Source organism: Rattus norvegicus, chromosome 2, assembly GCF_036323735.1.
Source record: "Rattus norvegicus strain BN/NHsdMcwi chromosome 2, GRCr8, whole genome shotgun sequence".
In the NCBI taxonomy this organism is placed as follows: domain Eukaryota; kingdom Metazoa; phylum Chordata; class Mammalia; order Rodentia; family Muridae; genus Rattus; species Rattus norvegicus.
In genome coordinates, this window is record NC_086020.1 from 88,521,243 (window position 1) to 88,538,963 (window position 17,721).

The following is a 17,721-nucleotide window of genomic DNA, read 5'->3' on the forward strand; positions in this document are numbered from 1 at the left end:
CAGAACAGCTAAGATCAAAAGTTCAAGTGATAATACATGCTGGAGAAGGCTTGGAGCAAAGGGAAACACCTCTTCATTGCAGGTGGGAGTGCAAACATGTACAACCACTTTGGAAATCAATTTAGTAGTTTCTGAGAAAAATGGGAATGGTTCTATTTCAATACTCAGTTATACCTAAAAGATGCTCCAACATCCCAGAAAGACACTTGCTCAACTGTGTTCATAGCAGCTTTATTCATAATAGCCAGAAACTGGAAACGACATAGATGTCCTTCAAAGGAAGAATGGATACAGAAAATGTAATACATCTACACAGTGGAATACTATTCAAGCTATAAAAAGCAAAAACATCATGAATTTTGCAGGCACATGGATGGATTTTGAGAATATCATCTTGAGTGAGGTAACTCAGTCCAAAAAAGGACATGCAGAATATGCATTAACTTATAAGTGAATATTAGCCATAAGGCTCCAATTATTTTTACTAAGTTTGTAGCCAGTTCCTGTCTATTCTTCTGTCCTTTTAGAAAGAAGAGGTGGGACCCAGACAGAGAATCCAAGAGACCCTCAGTTCTCCTTATCTTTTCTTTTCTATTTGACCTTGTTCCAAATGCATGATCTTCTATGTAGACTCCCTTTCAGAGACTTAACTCATATACTGAAACATGCTCATTGTCATTTTAATATTGCCAAATAGAGATGGATGTGCCATAACAATAATATTTAGAGTAGGGGAGAAATGAGGCAACCAAGGCAACCAAACAAACAAACAAAAGCCAATGGCACTTCCTAGGTTGTGGAGTTCTCTTTATTTCACAGTTATGCACATAAACTGATAACATCATTTATAAGATAGAATGAACATGTATTATTTATTTTTTCCTAAGGAGAATCCTGTTTTTGTATCCCCAGAGAGCTGATGTACTTGGGCATTCATTCATCCATTTACTCTAGAAAAAACGTCATGAATGTAAAAGTGACCAAAAAAAATTGCTGATCTCAAGAAGCTTATATTCTACTGCAGAGATATACAGACACTTTAAAAGAAGATAATACATTTTGAAGCACAATAAATGTGATTAGTGCTTTGAAGAATAAAGAAAAGATGATAAGGAAGGCAACTGTGAGGCACAACTTCACAATGTTTGTGATGATTTGTTTCCCACTAAGAGTTATTTGCACAAACAAGTAGAGGTGTTTTCCTGATAAAGTTCACCCATGGAAATTGTATCATCATAGATTTCTACTTCAAAGCTTCTTGTAATACACAGCACCTGCTCTTCTGCTGGGTCAAATGGCTGCTGTCTCCTGTGTGCCATTCTTCCACCTCTCACACCTCCACACATTCTTGTCCCCTTTCCAGTCCTCATCAAATATCTTTCCATGTGCTTACTGTGGAAGATGTGTTCTCCCACCAAGAGACATGACATTTTGAAAAGGCCTTTGACTTCTATAATGATCATATTAATATATGGAAAATGTTCCCGTTTGAACAGGCCCTCTAATTTCACCAGTCTTAATCTCTCTAATGTGGCACATCTCATTCTGTGACAAGGTACTATGTGGTCAACGATTTAATACCATAAGGGTGACTTGTCTTTTCACATGTTTTAAGTAATTCCATCTAGTTTAAAAATGTATTTGACTGACAGTTGCAAAATTCATTACTTTATATCTACATATAGTAAACAGCCTACCAGAATAGTTTTTGTTCCCTTAGGTGATAGTTTTATTAGAATTAAAAAAATAAAATCTCCAAACTAAAGGTTATAGAACAACCCATGGCACTATTTAAGAACTTTTATATTACCTGAAGTTATTTGTAGACAAAGATTATTTTTATCATGGATAATTTTATGGAAGTGAGAGACAATACCTTTAATCAGAATTATTCCTTAAGGTGTAGAATGGGCATATTTCAAAGTTTTGGAGAGGCAAACTCTCAAGAGATATGCTGAAAGAAAGATAGGGGCATTAAGCCAGCTTCCAGAGCCTGGTCCTGTCCCTCAGGACAGCAGAATATAAGTCCTCACATTCCCTCAGCAGATGATTCAAAGGAAGGTGAGAAAATAAGCTACTGTAGACCACACAGCCTTAGACTGGAACAGATAGGATCAAACCTGACCTATGTGGCTCTACTTCCTGTTGGTTATCTTTCCAGTGGTTCATATCATACGGGAAGTCAAACTAAATTCATACCAAATATCAGTTATTATAGAAATCTAAACTGTGAAATATTTCTAACCAAAGAATACTGGGTCACATGTGATTTTTAAAGTAATCGAGTCCAGTTAGCCACAAAACCAAAATAACCTCCACCCCCAGTATGAAAGACAGAAAATCTTGCTCCATATTGCCTTATAGAATCATTTTAGGGAGCATGGCAAGTGCTGTCAGCATATTTGGAAAGCATGACAAACCCACCAAGTAATTTACACTAACATAGCAGTGAAAATCCAAGACAGGAATCTCATCTCTAGTGCAGTGTCCTAAGAAATGTCTCTTCTAGCCGCTGCTAAAATTTCGGTTAAGAAGCTCCTCTAAAAGCCATCTTTGTTCTTATGGGTGGCAGACACTAATGGGTCCCCATAGTCATGATCTCTGCACAGAGTATTCAGTTCTGTTCCGAGAAGTGTTGCTCAACCACACACACCAGTCATAACCTAAGCCAGACATCTCAAAACTTCATATCTCTGATCAAAAGAAAACAGAGTCTAGGAAAGACTGTGGATGAATTGGCACTCACAGAAAAATTCACAGATGGAAAAATACCAGTTCATTGCTTATATGAGATCTGTATTTGTATTAATACAATGATCATATAATTTATCTTCCTAGTCAGAGCTATTGAGAGATATATTGTTAAAAAGTACCTAAGATTCTAGGCATATAATGTAGTTGGGCAGCACATGGCGGCTTTTATAACAGTCGCTTTGGCATCATCTTTGTAAATGAGGAAATCATCGAATTAATATAGATGTACCATGCAGTATTGACTTTCAGGATTATATTGAATGGCCACTGGCTATATTTGGAATACATAAGAAGTGAACCGTTCTGTGTACACAATGGCAGTCTGTGGTTAAGTGAGCCTCAAGAAATGGCATTAGAGTAAGTAGTGAGAGCAAGTCTCTGAGATAAGGTTAGAAATCAAGAAAAAGTAAGGCTGTTGCTGTTCTGAGGCTCCACAGAACTTTGTTCCAGGTTATACAGCAGCTCTTTATAAGAACTATGGTATTTATCTATGAACAACTCCCACATACACACTGCTCCTCTCTGCAGACTCTGTGCTTAGCAGATTTACTTTGACCAAATTTAGTAACCTGTGGAAGGTAAATGATAATTGTAGGGTCAAGATCCTTAACCCCAATTTAACTACAATTGACATAAAGATAAATTTCCTCTTGGTTAAAAGATGATAATAAAAAAGTAATTAAATATATAAACTTCATTAAGATTGAGGAAAACTGTCCCATGCAAAGCCCAGAAGTCTCCCTTAGTTTTGTTTGGACTTCATTTGTAGATGGAGGGGCATGAAAGCAAATGGGGCCTGTTCAAGTTTGCCCCACTTTAACATTAAGCAGAGCACAGTCTTCACTGACAGCCCCTTTTCCAGTTTCTAAGGGCATATCTGGTGATCTCTGCATTGCTCCACAGACAGATGACCAGTTTTCCCAGCTTATTTTGGTTCTTGTACAGCAGAAGTTATTGCAATGTTTTCTAAGACAACCGGAATGGTAAATATTCTTTCCGAACTTCAACCATGATGGAATCAGAGTTCTAAATAAAGTGCTTACATGTGTTGTTAAACAGCTTAATTCACCTCTGTTTACTTTGCCTCCAGGAATATTCCTGGCTGGGAGCTCTGGAGCTTCATTTATGGCTAGCTCAGTTAAGGCACGCCATGACATGCTTCCAAGATGGCCTCTGGGCAGAATTCAAAAGAGCTGTTTCAAATTCTTTCTAGCAGCAAAGATGGAATAAATAAATATAATTTTAATAGCAACTATGAGAGAGATGTAAGAGTCATATCTTCTCTGGAATGAGATAGGATATAAATACATAGATAACTATGGAGGTTTCCATCCCAGGTATTTGTTTACAAGGAAAGAGTTGGATAATTCAACTCCATGTACTTTATCACTAGCAGGGTTATTTTCCTGAAGTGAGAATTCAGTTCTATTGTTTTTCTGCCTTCTACTTCCATGCCTTTCATTATTTACTAGTGTACAATTCTCATTCCCATTTATAAGACTTGAGGTTCTATATAACTTCCCGACCACTTCTCATTCCTGACACACAGTCTTCTATTCCCAATTAGCAACTGGATCAGCAGTTAGGCAGGGTGAGTTCACAAACAATATTTACCATCATAATCCTCTTAGGAAACACTACAATCATTTCTGCCTTGTAGACATGGTCGGCTGGCAAAACTGGTTACCTCTCTGCTAAACAGACTGAAATGCTATGAAAGACCATGAAGACATTGGACAAGGACCTGTCTCTAAGTTCTGGTAACTACAATATAAACTCCTGTAGCTGTCTTTGCTACTTTGTGGTTTCTCCTTCTCTGATCCTTTATCCTCCTGGTTTCACTCCCTATCACTAGATTAGAGAGAAAGGATAGAGGAGAAAACGGGAGATGGAGATCCATGAATCTAATTTATTTCTTATTGTTTCTCCTTTGAGCCCTCTACTAACCACAAACAACCTTCCTGAGTGACCAACAATCATCCACCCCACCCATCAGAGCGCTAGCATTTATATATCTTCTAAAAATATTCCCAGAATCCTAAATGTCACAGAACTGCAGAAACTATTTCCTACTGGTGAAGCTGTTCCTCTGCTAGAGCATGAGGTAAATCATAGTCAGCTGCTTTAAAGCAGCCCCATATTCTCACACCTGGGATTAAAACAAAAAACCATATTCATAAACTCCAAAGTCCATAATTTTAGTGGGAAATGTAGTTTTCAAATTATTTTGTTAAATATCAAATATGATTATCTGGGTCATATGATCAAAGTATCTTTTTTAAACGTTTACACAAATGGTCAACTTTATATTTTATATTTTTTATTGATTATTTTATTTGTTTACATTTTTTTCCAGAGCTGAGGACCTAACCCAGAGCCTGGTGCTTGCTAGGCAACCATTCAACCACTGAGCTAAATCCCCAAGCCCATAATCAGAGCATCTTTAGTGTTCATAGAAATGGCCAAAGTCTCTTCCACTTGGTTGAGATCAAAAGTTTATATTTCTAAACATCCCTGTTTCTTTAATGAAAGATAAAATTCAGTTCTTTCTCTACAGATACGCATAATGATTGGTCAATAAAGTATTTGTAAAGGGGGAAAAATTCAGTTCTTCTTAGTCTACGGAAATCTTCCACTACTGCCTTTCTTACTTCTTCACCTTTTTTCTCACAGTCTTTTCCTTATTCCAGTAACTTCACCACCCTCATCTGCTGTCCCAAGGAAAAGCAGTTGACAGGCTTGAAGCATTTCAATTATTTGACACCTCATTCACTTACTTTCTTCTTGCAGTGTCTTCTTTTATCCTGAAAGGAGAGAGAAAAATGTTTAACAAGCACAATATACAGATTTTCTTTAACAATCCCCCTTCACCTATTTCTTCTCAGCAGGTAAACAAAAAATCCAACACCAAAATCTTTCTGTTACACTGTTTTCACTTTCTTCAACTCCTTTCTTCTCTCTCTTTCCTTTTCCCTTAAATATTTTTTGCTTCGTAACTATCAATCCACAGGCAAACTCATGGATGATATTGTAGCATTTTTATACACACTTTTTTTGATTGACTCTCCTCCTCCTCCTCCTTGTGGTTTCCTTCCTTCCCTCAGTAGCCACTGTTCAACTTTCATGACACATATATTCTTATATTCTCTCTCCCAAACCGTCTTTTCCTTAAAATCTATTTTTTCCTTTTCATGATCTCTCTTTTAGTTTATACATATATCACCAAACATAGACACACACACACACACACACACACACACATATACATATATATATATATATTTCACATATGAGTGAAAACAGGAAATATTTGTATTTCTGAGTAGATAACCAGGCTAATTACTTCATAGCTTTTGTGAAGAGAATAGCAATGAATATAGATATGCAAGTATCTTCAAGGAAAGACTTAGAAGCTTTGACAACATATCAAAGAATGGTAAAGCAGGGTTATATGGTACTTTTATTTTTAATTTTCAAAGACTCTCCTTACCAATTTTTATACTGGTGTCTCACATCTGTTTACATCTCTCTGAGCAATGAATAATGATTCATTCATCTTTTGTCACATATTCACTAAGTCATAGAACTTTCCAATCAATAAATGAGCTAATAAACTGAACAGATGGTTGTCAAAAGAAACAGAAAAGGCCAATACATGTTTTTGAAAGTGCTCAAAATACCTAGCCATCTGAGAGATACAAATTGAAACTACCTTGAGATTTCCTCTTTCTCTGTAACTTCTCCCCCAGAAACATGGGTCAATTCTACTAACTTAAGTTGCTCCCTTGTGGTTCACTCTTCTACACACTGACTTTTGCACCCCTGCTCCTCTGACTCTGTGTTCTCTAAGGTCAGCAAATATCTAGTCATTGCATAACCCAGTAAGTGCCCAGCTTTGTTCTGGCTGAGTTCCAGCTGCTTTCTGTGCAATCTTGACTTCTTTCCCACTTTCTCTACCACTCTTACCCTTTGGTTTCATCCACTGACCTGCTCTTCTGGTTCACTCAAATCTCCGTTAAGCATTTTCTTCTCAAAGCTTCAAAGAAGTTACTTGTACCTAACTCTGACTCCTCAGAACATACTCTGAACCACCCTTTGCCTAAACTGTTTACTGGTCAGCTTCAAATCCATCTTCATTTCGTAGGCACAAATTTATATATCTATATCTCGAAAGCACTAATAAGGCTATCAGATATTCTCACCTTGCTTCATCTTCTCCTTTCTGCTCTTCCTTCACTATTTCCTTTCTGGAAAAAGGAATTTCTAGTAATTCCTGGTACTTTGAGCATTACTGCAACAGGAAGTAACATAATAGCTTTTAAAATAATCACTTTTTTCCACTCAAGTCACCTGGCATTGGTATCTATTGCTTACACACAAGATATCCTGTCTCTGTAGCCAGAATGGTCTTCAATGTCTTCTGTCTTGGCAGTTTCATCCAGCCTTATAAGATTCCATATTTTCATGTGCTCATTCACTCACAGTCCAGAAACACCACCATTGATCCTAGACTCCCTCTTGTTGCAAAAATGAAAGTAAAAAATAAAATTAAAAATTCTGTCATATCAGCAAATTTCTTGCACTCTCACGATAGATTAGCATGCTTTTTAAAATTTTTTATTAGATATATTTCTTTACTTACATTTCAAATGTAATTCCCCTTCCTGGTTTCCTGTCCATACCCCTCATCCCTCCCCTCCCCCTCCCCCTCCCCCTCCCTCTCCCTCTCTTCCTCCCCCATACAGGTCTTCCCCCTATACATCCCCCTTATTGTTCCACTCCCATATTTCACTGCACTGGGGGTCTAACCTTGGTCAGATCAAGGGCTTCCCCTTCCACTGGTGCCTCAACAAGGCTATTTATTCTCTGCTACATATGCAGTTGGAAAACAGGGTCACTCCATGTATGACATTTTGGTAGTGGTTTAGTCCCTGGAAGCTCTGGTTGGTTGTCATTGTTGTTTTTGTGGGGTTGCAAGCTCCTTCAAGTCTTTCAATACTTCCTCTAATTCTCCCCAAGGGGGCCCTATTCTCAGTTCAGTGGTTTGCTGCTAACATTGACCTCTGTATTGGACATGTTCTGGATGTGTCTCTCAGGAGAGATCTATATCTAGTCCCTTTCAGAATGCATTTTCTAGTTTCGTCAATCTTACCTAGTTTTGGCAGCTGTATATAAACGGGCCACATGTGGATCAGGCTCTGAGTGGCCATGCCTTGACTCGCTGTTCTAAACTTTGCTTCCATATCCCCTCCTATGGATATTTTTCCCCTTTTAAGAAAGAGTGGGGGAGAATAAAAGGAGACCGAGAGTCTGTAGAGAGTCAAGAGAAAGTGGAGGAGACAACCCTAGGAAATGAATGTAAGCCTGCAGGAGCTGAACGTGGGATAGTATAGAGACCCGACATATCGGACGCCAGAGGAAAACACCAAATGCCATCTGGAACCCTGGTGCACTGAAGCTCCCGGAAACGGCGGCTCAGATATTCCTGGTTGCTGCCGCCGCAGAGAGCTTGTGGGCAGCACCCCGCGAGCAAACTTGAGCCTCGGGATCAGAGGTAAGACCAACTTTTCTGCTGCAAGAGACCTGCCTGGTGAACTCGGGACACACAGAGGCAGAATTCCTCTAGGACCGGGCACCTCCTGTGTTTACCGGGAGTCCCACACCCACGGATCCCGGCCCACAGCAGCTCTCTGCTCCCAGACCCTGTGGGAGAGAGACCCCACCGCCTGGTCAGGTGGGCACTCCTGAGGCTGCAGAGCAGAAGAGACCACCAACACTGCCCACCCCTGCCCATATCCCTGGCCCAAGAGGAAACTGTATAAGGCCTCTGGGTTCCCGTGGGGGAGGGCCCGGGAGCCGCAGGACCGCTGCATCTGAGACACCGCCAGAACCTGAAGGAAAAGACCAGATAAACAGTTCTCTGCACCCAAATCCCATGGAAGGGAGAGCTAAACCTTCAGAGAGGCAGATAAGATAAAATCAATTTTCAACTAAAAGTCATCAAAAAAGATAAGGAAGGACACTTCATATTCATCAAAGGAAAAATCCACCAAGATGAACTCTCAATCCTAAATATCTATGCCCCAAATAAAAGGGCACCTACATACGAAAAAGAAACCTTACTAAAGCTCAAAACACACATTGCACCTCACACAATAATAGTAGGAGATTTCAACACCCCACTCTCATCAATAGACAGATCATGGAAACAGAAATTAAACAGAGACGTAGACAGACTAAGAGAAGTCATGAGCCAAATGGACTTAACGGATATTTATAGAACATTCTATCCTAAAGCAAAAGAATATACCTTCTTCTCAGCTCCTCATGGTACTTTCTCCAAAATTGACCATATAATTGATCAAAAAAAGGACCTCAACAGGTACAGAAATATAGAAATAATCCCATGCGTGCTATCGGACCACCACGGCCTACAGCTGGTCTTCAATAACAATAAGGGAAGAACGCCCACATATACATGGAAGTTGAACAATGCTCTACTCAACGATAACCTGGTCAAGGAAGAAATAAAGAAAGAAATTAAAGACTTCTTAGAATTTAATGAAAATGAAGGTACAACATACCCAAACTTATGGGACACAATGAAAGCTGTGCTAAGAGGAAAACTCATAGCACTGAGTGCCTGCAAAAAGAAACAGGAAAGAGCATATGTCAGCAGCTTGACAGCACACCTAGAAGCTCTAGAACAAAAAGAAGCAAATACACCCAGGAGGAGTAGAAGGCAGGAAATAATCAAACTCAGAGCTGAAATCAACTAAGCAGAAACAAAAAGGACCATAGAAAGAATCAACAGAACCAAACGTTGGTTCTTTGAGAAAATCAACAAGATAGATAAACCCTTAGCCAGGCTAATGAGAGGACACAGAGAGTATGTCCAAATTAACCAAATCAGAAATGAAAAGGGAGACATAACTACAGGTTCAGAGGAAATTCAAAAAATCATCAGATCTTACTATAAAAGCCTATATTCAACAAAACTTGAAAATCTGCAGGAAATGGACAATTTCCTAGACAGATACCAGGTACCGAAGTTAAATCAGGAACAGATAAACCAGTTAAACAGCCCCATAACTCCTAAGGAAATAGAAGCACTCATTAAAGGTCTCCCAACCAAAACGAGCCCAGGTCCAGAAGGGTTTAGTGCAGAATTATATCAGACTTTCATAGAAGACCTCATACCAATATTATCCAAACTATTCCACAAAATTGAAACAGATGGATCACTACCGAATTCCTTCTATGAAGCCACAATTACTATTATACCTAACCACACAAAGACCCAACAAAGAAAGAGAACTTCAAACCAATTTCCCTTATGAATATCGACGCAAAAATACTCAATAAAATTCTGGCAAACCGAATTCAAGAGCACACAAAACAATTATCCACCATGACCAAGTAGGCTTCATCCCAGGCATGCAGGGATGGTTTAATATACGGAAAACCATCAACGTGATTCATTATATAAACAAACTGAAAGAACAAAACCACATGATCATTTCATTAGATGCTGAGAAAGCATTTGACAGAATTCAACACCCCTTCATGATAAAAGTCCTGGAAAGAATAGGAATTCAAGGCCCATACCTGAACATAGTAAAAGCCATATACAGCAAACCAGTTGCTAACATTAAACTAAATGGAGAGAAACTTGAAGCAATCCCACTAAAATCAGGGACTAGACAAGGCTGCCCACTCTCTCCCTACTTATTCAATATAGTTCTTGAAGTTCTAGCCAGAGCAATCAGACAACAAAAGGAGGTCAAGGGGATACAGATCGGAAAAGAAGAAGTCAAAATATCACTATTTGCAGATGATATGATAGTATATTTAAGTGATCCCAAAAGTTCCACCAGAGAACTACTAAAGCTGATAAACAACTTCAGCAAAGTGGCTGGGTATAAAATTAACTCAAATAAATCAGTTGCCTTCCTCTATACAAAAGAGAAACAAGCCGAGAAAGAAATTAGGGAAACGACACCCTTCATAATAGACCCAAATAATATAAAGTACCTCGGTGTGTCTTTAACAAAGCAAGTAAAAGATCTGTACAATAAGAACTTCAAGACACTGAAGAAGGAAATTGAAGAAGACCTCAGAAGATGGAAAGATCTCCCATGCTCATGGATTGGCAGGATTAATATAGTAAAAATGGCCATTTTACCAAAAGCAATCTACAGATTCAATGCAATCCCCATCAAAATACCAATCCAATTCTTCAAAGAGTTAGACAGAACAATTTGCAAATTCATCTGGAATAACAAAAAACCCAGGATAGCTAAAGCTATCCTCAACAATAAAAGGACTTCAGGGGGAATCACTATCCCTGAACTCAAGCAGTATTACAGAGCAATAGTGATAAAAACTGCATGGTATTGGTACAGAGACAGACAGATAGACCAATGGAATAGAATTGAAGACCCAGAAATGAACCCACACACCTATGGTCACTTGATTTTTGACAAAGGAGCCAAAACCATCCAATGGAAAAAAGATAGCATTTTCAGCAAATGGTGCTGGTTCAACTGGAGGGCAACATGTAGAAGAATGCAGATCGATCCATGCTTATCACCCTGTACAAAGCTTAATTCCAAGTGGATCAAGGACCTCCACATCAAACCAGACACACTCAAACTAATAGAAGGAAAACTAGGGAAGCATCTGGAACACATGGGCACTGGAAAAAAATTCCTGAACAAAACACCAATGGCTTATGCTCTAAGATCAAGAATCGACAAATGGTATCTCATAAAACTGACAAGCTTCTGCAAGACAAAGGACACTGTGGTTAGGACAAAACGGCAACCAACAGATTGGGAATAGATCTTTACCAATCCTACAACAGATAGAGGCCTTATATCCAAAATATACAAAGAACTCAAGAAGTTAGACCGCAGGGAGACAAATAACCCTATTAAAAAATGGGGTTCAGAGCTAAACAAAGAATTCACAGCTGAGGAATGCCGAATGGCTGAGAAACACCTAAAGAAATGTTCAACATCTTTAGTCATAAGGGAAATGCAAATCAAAACAACCCTGAGATTTCACCTCATACCAGTGAGAATGGCTAAGATCAAAAACTCAAGTGACAGCAGATGCTGGCGAGGATGCGGAGAAAGAGGAACACTCCATTGTTGGTGGGATTGCAGACTGGTACAACCATTCTGGAAATCAGTCTGGAGGTTCCTCAGAAAATTGGACATTGAACTGCCTGAGGATCCAGCTATACCCCTCTTGGGCATATACCCAAAAGAGGCCCCAACATATAAAAAAGACACGTGCTCCACTATGTTCATCGCAGCCTTATTTATAATAGCCAGAAGCTGGAAAGAATCCAGATGCCCTTCAACAGAGGAATGGATACAGAAAATGTGGTACATCTACACAATGGAATATTACTCAGCTATCAAAAACAATGACTTTATGAAATTCGTGGGCAAATATTTGGAACTGGAAAATATCATCCTGAGTGAGCTAACCCAATCACAGAAAGACATACATGGTATGCACTCATTGATAAGTGGCTATTAGCCCAAATGCTTGAATTACCCTAGATGCCTAGAACAAATGATACTCAAGACGGATGAACAAAATGTGAATGCTTCACGCCTTCTTTAAAAGGGGAACAAGAATACCCTTGGCAGGGAAGAGAGAGGCAAAGATTAAAACAGAGACTGAAGGAACACCCATTCAGAGCCTGCCCCACATGTGGCCCATACATATACAGCCACCCAATTAGACAAGATGGATGAAACAAAGAAGTGCAGACCGACAGGAGCCGGATGTAGATCGCTCCTGAGAGACACAGCCAGAATACAGCAAATATAGAGGCGAATGCCAGCAGCAAACCACTGAACTGAGAATAGGACTCCCGTTGAAGGAATCAGAGAAAGAACTGGAAGAGCTTGAAGGGGCTCGAGACCCCATATGTACAACAATGTCAAGCAACCAGAGCTTCCAGGGACTAAGCCACTACCTAAAGACTATACATGGACTGACCCTGGACTCTGACCTCATAGGTAGCAATGAATATCCTAGTAAGAGCACCAGTGGAAGGGGAAGCCCTGGGTCCTGCTAAGACTGAACCCCCAGTGAACTATACTGTTGGGGGTAGGGGAGCAATGAGGGGAGGGTTGGGAGTGGAACACCCATAAGGAAGGGGAGGGGGGAGGGGGATGTTTGCCCAGAAACCGGGAAAGGGAATAACACTCGAAATGTATATAAGAAATACTCAAGTTAATAAAAAAAAAAAAAAAAGAGTGGGGACTTCCCGTTTTTAGCAGGAGTCCAAATCTTGTGCTCCCTGCCTCCAGCTCACTGCCCCAAACCCCTTGAGAGAGAGAGCTCACCGCTGGAACAGGTGGGCACTCCTGAGACTGCAGAGCAGAAGAGACCACCAACACTGCCGACCCCTGCCCACATCCCTGGCAAAAGAGGAAAGTGTATACGGCCTCTGGGTTCCCTTGGATAAGGGCACAGGAAAAGCAAATCCGCTGCTTCTGAGACAGCAGCAGAACCTGAAGGGACCGACCAGATAAACAGTTCTCTGCACCCAAATCCCGTGGGAGGGAGAGCTAAACCTTCAGAGAGGCAGATACGCCTGGGAAAACAGAAGAGACTACACTCTGCCCACATCTCTCACTCCAGAGCAAAACACCAAACGCCATCTGGAACCCTGGTGCACAGACGCTCCCGGAAAGGGCAGAGCAAATCTTCCTGGTTGCTGCCCCCACGGAGAGCTCATAAGCAACACCCCATGAGCAAACTTGAGCCTCGGGACCACAGGTAAGACAAACCTTCCTGCTCCAAGCGACCTGCCTGGTGAACTCAAGACACAGGCACACAGGAACAGCTGAAGATCTGTAGAGAGGAAAAACTACAGGCCCGAAAGCAAAACACTCTGTCCCCATAACAGGCTGAAAGAAAACAGGAAAACAGGTCTACAGCACTCCTGACACACAGGCTTATAGGGCCTGTCTAGCCACTGTCAGAAATAGCAGAACAAAGTAACACTAGAGATAATCTGATGGCGAGAGGCAAGCACAGGAAACCAAGCAACAGAAACCAAGACTACATAGCACCATCGGAGCCCAATTCTCCCATCAAAACAAACATGGAATATCCAAACACACCAGAAAAGCAAGGACCAAGGAAGCCCTTGGTCCTGCTACGACTGAACCCCCAGTGAACGTGATTGTTGGGGGGAGGGCGGCAATGGGGGGAGGATGGGGAGTGGATCACCCACAAAGAAGGGGAGGGGGAGGAATTAGGGGGATGTTTGCCTGGAAACCGGGAAAGGGAATAACATTCGAAATGTAAATAAGAAATACTCAAGTTAATAAAAAAATAAATAAATAAAGAGTGGGAACATCCACATTTTGGTCATCCTTCTTCTTGAGTTTCCTGTGGTCTGTGGATTGCATCGTGGGGAATCTGAGCTTTTGGGCTAATGAGTTCCTACCAAGTGTGTTTTTCTGTGATTGAGTAAACTCACTCAGGATGATATTTTCTAGTTCATTCCATTTGCCTATGAATTTCGTGAAGTCATTGTTTTTGATAGCTCAGTAGTACTCCATTGTGTAGATGTACCACATTTTTTAAACCCATTCCTCTGTTGAAGGGCATCTGGGTTCTTTCCAACTTCTGGCTATTATAAGTAAGACTACTATGAACATAATGGACCATGTGTTTTTGTTGTATGTGGGAGCATCTTTTGGGTATATTCCCAAAAGAGGTATAGCTGGGTCCTCAGAAAGTTCAATGTCCAGTGTTCTGGGAAACCCCCAGACTGATTTCCAGTGTGTTTGTATCAGTTTGCAATCCCACCAACAATGCAGGAGTGTTCCTCTTTTTCCACATCCTCGCCAGCATCTGCTGTCACCTGAGTGTTTGATCTTAGGCATTCTGACTGGTGTGAGGTGGAATCTCAGGGTTGTTTTGATTTGCATTTCCTTGTTAACTAAGGATGTTGAACATTTCTTTAGGTGCTTTTTGGCCATTCGATAATCCTCAGCTGAGAATGTTTTGTTTAGCTCTCTGCCCCATGTTTTAATAGGGTTATTTGTCTCTCTGGGGTCTAACTTCTTGAGTTCTTTGTACATTTTGGATATTAGCCCTCTATCAAATTAGGATTGGTAAAGATCTTTTCCCAATATGTTGGTTGCTGTTTAGTCCTAATGACAGTGTCTTTGCTTTACAAAAGCTTTGCAGTTTTATGAAGTCCCAATTGTAGATTCTTGATCTTAGAGCATGAGCCATTGGAGTTTTGTTCAGGAAATTTTCCCCAGTGCCCATGTGTTCGAGACTCTTCTCCACTTTTTCTTCTATTAGTTTGAGTGTATCTTATTTGATGTGGAAGTCTTTGATCCACTTGAACTTAAATTTTGTACATGGTGATAAGAATGGATTAAAATTTGCATTCTTCTACATGCTGAGGTCCAGTTGACCAGCACCATTTGTTGTAAATGCTATCCTTCTTCCATTCGGTGGTTTTACCTCCTTTGTCAAAGATCAAGTGACTATAAGTGTGTGGGTTCATTTCTGGGTCTTCAATTCTGTTCCACTGATCTACCTGCCTGTCTCTGTACCAATACCATACAGTTTTTATGACTATTGCTCTGTAATACTGCTTGAAGTCAGGGATGGTGATTCCCAAAGAAGTTCTTTTATTGTTGAGCATAGTTTTCACTATCCTGGGTTTTTTGTTATTCCAAATGAATTTACAAATTGCTCTTTCTATCTCTATAAAGAATTGAGTAGGAATTTTGATGGGGATTGCATTGAGTCTGTAGATTGCTTTTGGCAAAATGGCCATCTTTACTATATTAATCCTGCCAATCCATGAGCACGGAAGATCTTTCCATCTTCTGAGATCTTTCTCAATTTCTTTCTTCAGAGACTTTAATCATACAGATCTTTCTTTCACTTGCTTGGTTAAAGTCACACCAAGATATTTTGTATTATTTAGGACTACTGTGAAGGGTGTCATTTTCCTATTTTTTTCTCAGCTTGTTTATCCTTTTTGTAGAGGAAGGCTACTGATTTTTTGAGTTAATTTTATACCCTGACACTTTGCTGAACTTGTTTATCAGGTTAGGTAGTTCTCTGGTGGAACTTTTCCAGTCACTTAAGTACAATATCATATCATCTGCAAATAGTGATATTTTGATTTCTTCCCTTACAGTTTGTATCCCTTTACTGTCTGATTGATCTGGCAAGGACTTCCAGTACTATATTGAATAAGTAGGGAGAGAGTGGGCAGCCTTTTCTAGTCCCTGATTTTAGTGGAATTGCTTCCAGTTTCTCTCCATTTAGTTTGATCTTAGCTACTGGTTTGCTGTATATTGCTTTTACTATGTTTAGATATGGACCTTGGATTCCTGATCTTTCCAGGACTTTTGTCATGAAGGGGTGTTGAATTTTTCTTTGGAATTTTTTAAGCCAGGCTAGTATGTATCTAAGGTTAATCCTGGAGTGTTACCAGAACTCCTAAAGTTTGATTAATAAGTAAACAAACTATATTAAATTGATTTACATTGCTCATGTTTAGTTGTTTATGTTTTTATATTTTCGTTTACTTATAAATCACAATTTTCATTAATAAAAGTTCATCTCCTTTGAAGTCGAAATACACATTAATTCAATGCATAACATTTAGAAATACTGCAAGTATTTCTGTTTATAAAACTTCTAATATACAAATTAGGCTCATATATCCACAAATCCCATGGTTGTTACATTTGAATGTTACATATAACATTCAAAACTATTAGCACCACACAGAAATCTATTTTCTTGCATAGTACTCTATAATGGTATAGAGTGGCATAATTCCTGTGTTATTATAATGCTTATACAAAGTATCTATTCTGATAATCCTTCAATAGCTAATTACAAAGGGATCTGAACTGACATTTTCTTACACTAAGCTTCTATTATACCAGGCAGAAAGAAGAGCAAGCTCTGCTGGTCATTGATGGACAACCTTCTATGTTGACATGTTCTCACCCCATCCTTCTTTATTCTCTCAGTGCCATTGTTTAACGACGTAAATAAGCTCTGGATCATAGCTATAGTGTTTCTGAAATCTTTCCAAGGAAGAAAGCTTCTGTTTCTGTTTCTGCTTCTTCCTCTTTTTCCCCTTCTTCTTTTCCTTTTTCTTCCTTCTCCTCCTGCTTTAGACTCTTCCTTTTCCTTCTTTTCTTGTCATTCTTGTTATTCTTCTTCCTTCTTCCTTTTCCTCCTCTTCTTTCTCTTCTTCCTCTTCATTATTTCTCCTCTTCCTCATCGTCTTCTTCCTCCTCCCTCCTCCTCTTCTCCGTTCCTCCTCTTTCTCTTTCTCCTTCTCCTCTTTATTCTTCTCCCTCTTCCTCTTCCTCCTCATTTTCTTAAGTTTGATTCCTCTAATCCCTAGGATACTGATAGCAGAGGCATTCTTTTTTTATTGGATATTTTATGTATTTACATTTCAAATGTTATCTCCTTTCCCAATTTCCCCTCTGGGAAATCCCTCTCCCATCCTCCCTCCCCCTGCTTATAGGAGGATGCTCCCCCTCCCAACCATCCATTCCTACCTGACCGCCCTGGCATTCCCCTTCACTGGGGAATTTGAGCCTTCACAGGACCAAGGGCTTCTCATCCTATTGATAAGAGAAAAAGCCATCCTCTGCCAAATATGTGGCTGGAGCCAAGGGTATACTCTTTGGTTGGTGGTTTAGTCCCCAAGAGCTCTGCCAGGTCTGGTTGGTTGACATTGCTGTGCTTCCTATGGGGTGCAGCTCCATCAGTCCTTTCTCTAACTGGTTCATTGTGGTCCCTGTGCTCAGTCCAATGGTTGGCTGCTAGCATCAACATCTGTATCAATAAGGCTCTGGTAGAGCCTCTCAGGAGACAGCTGTAACAGGCTCCTGTCAGCAAGCACTTTTTGGTATCTGCAATAGTATCTGA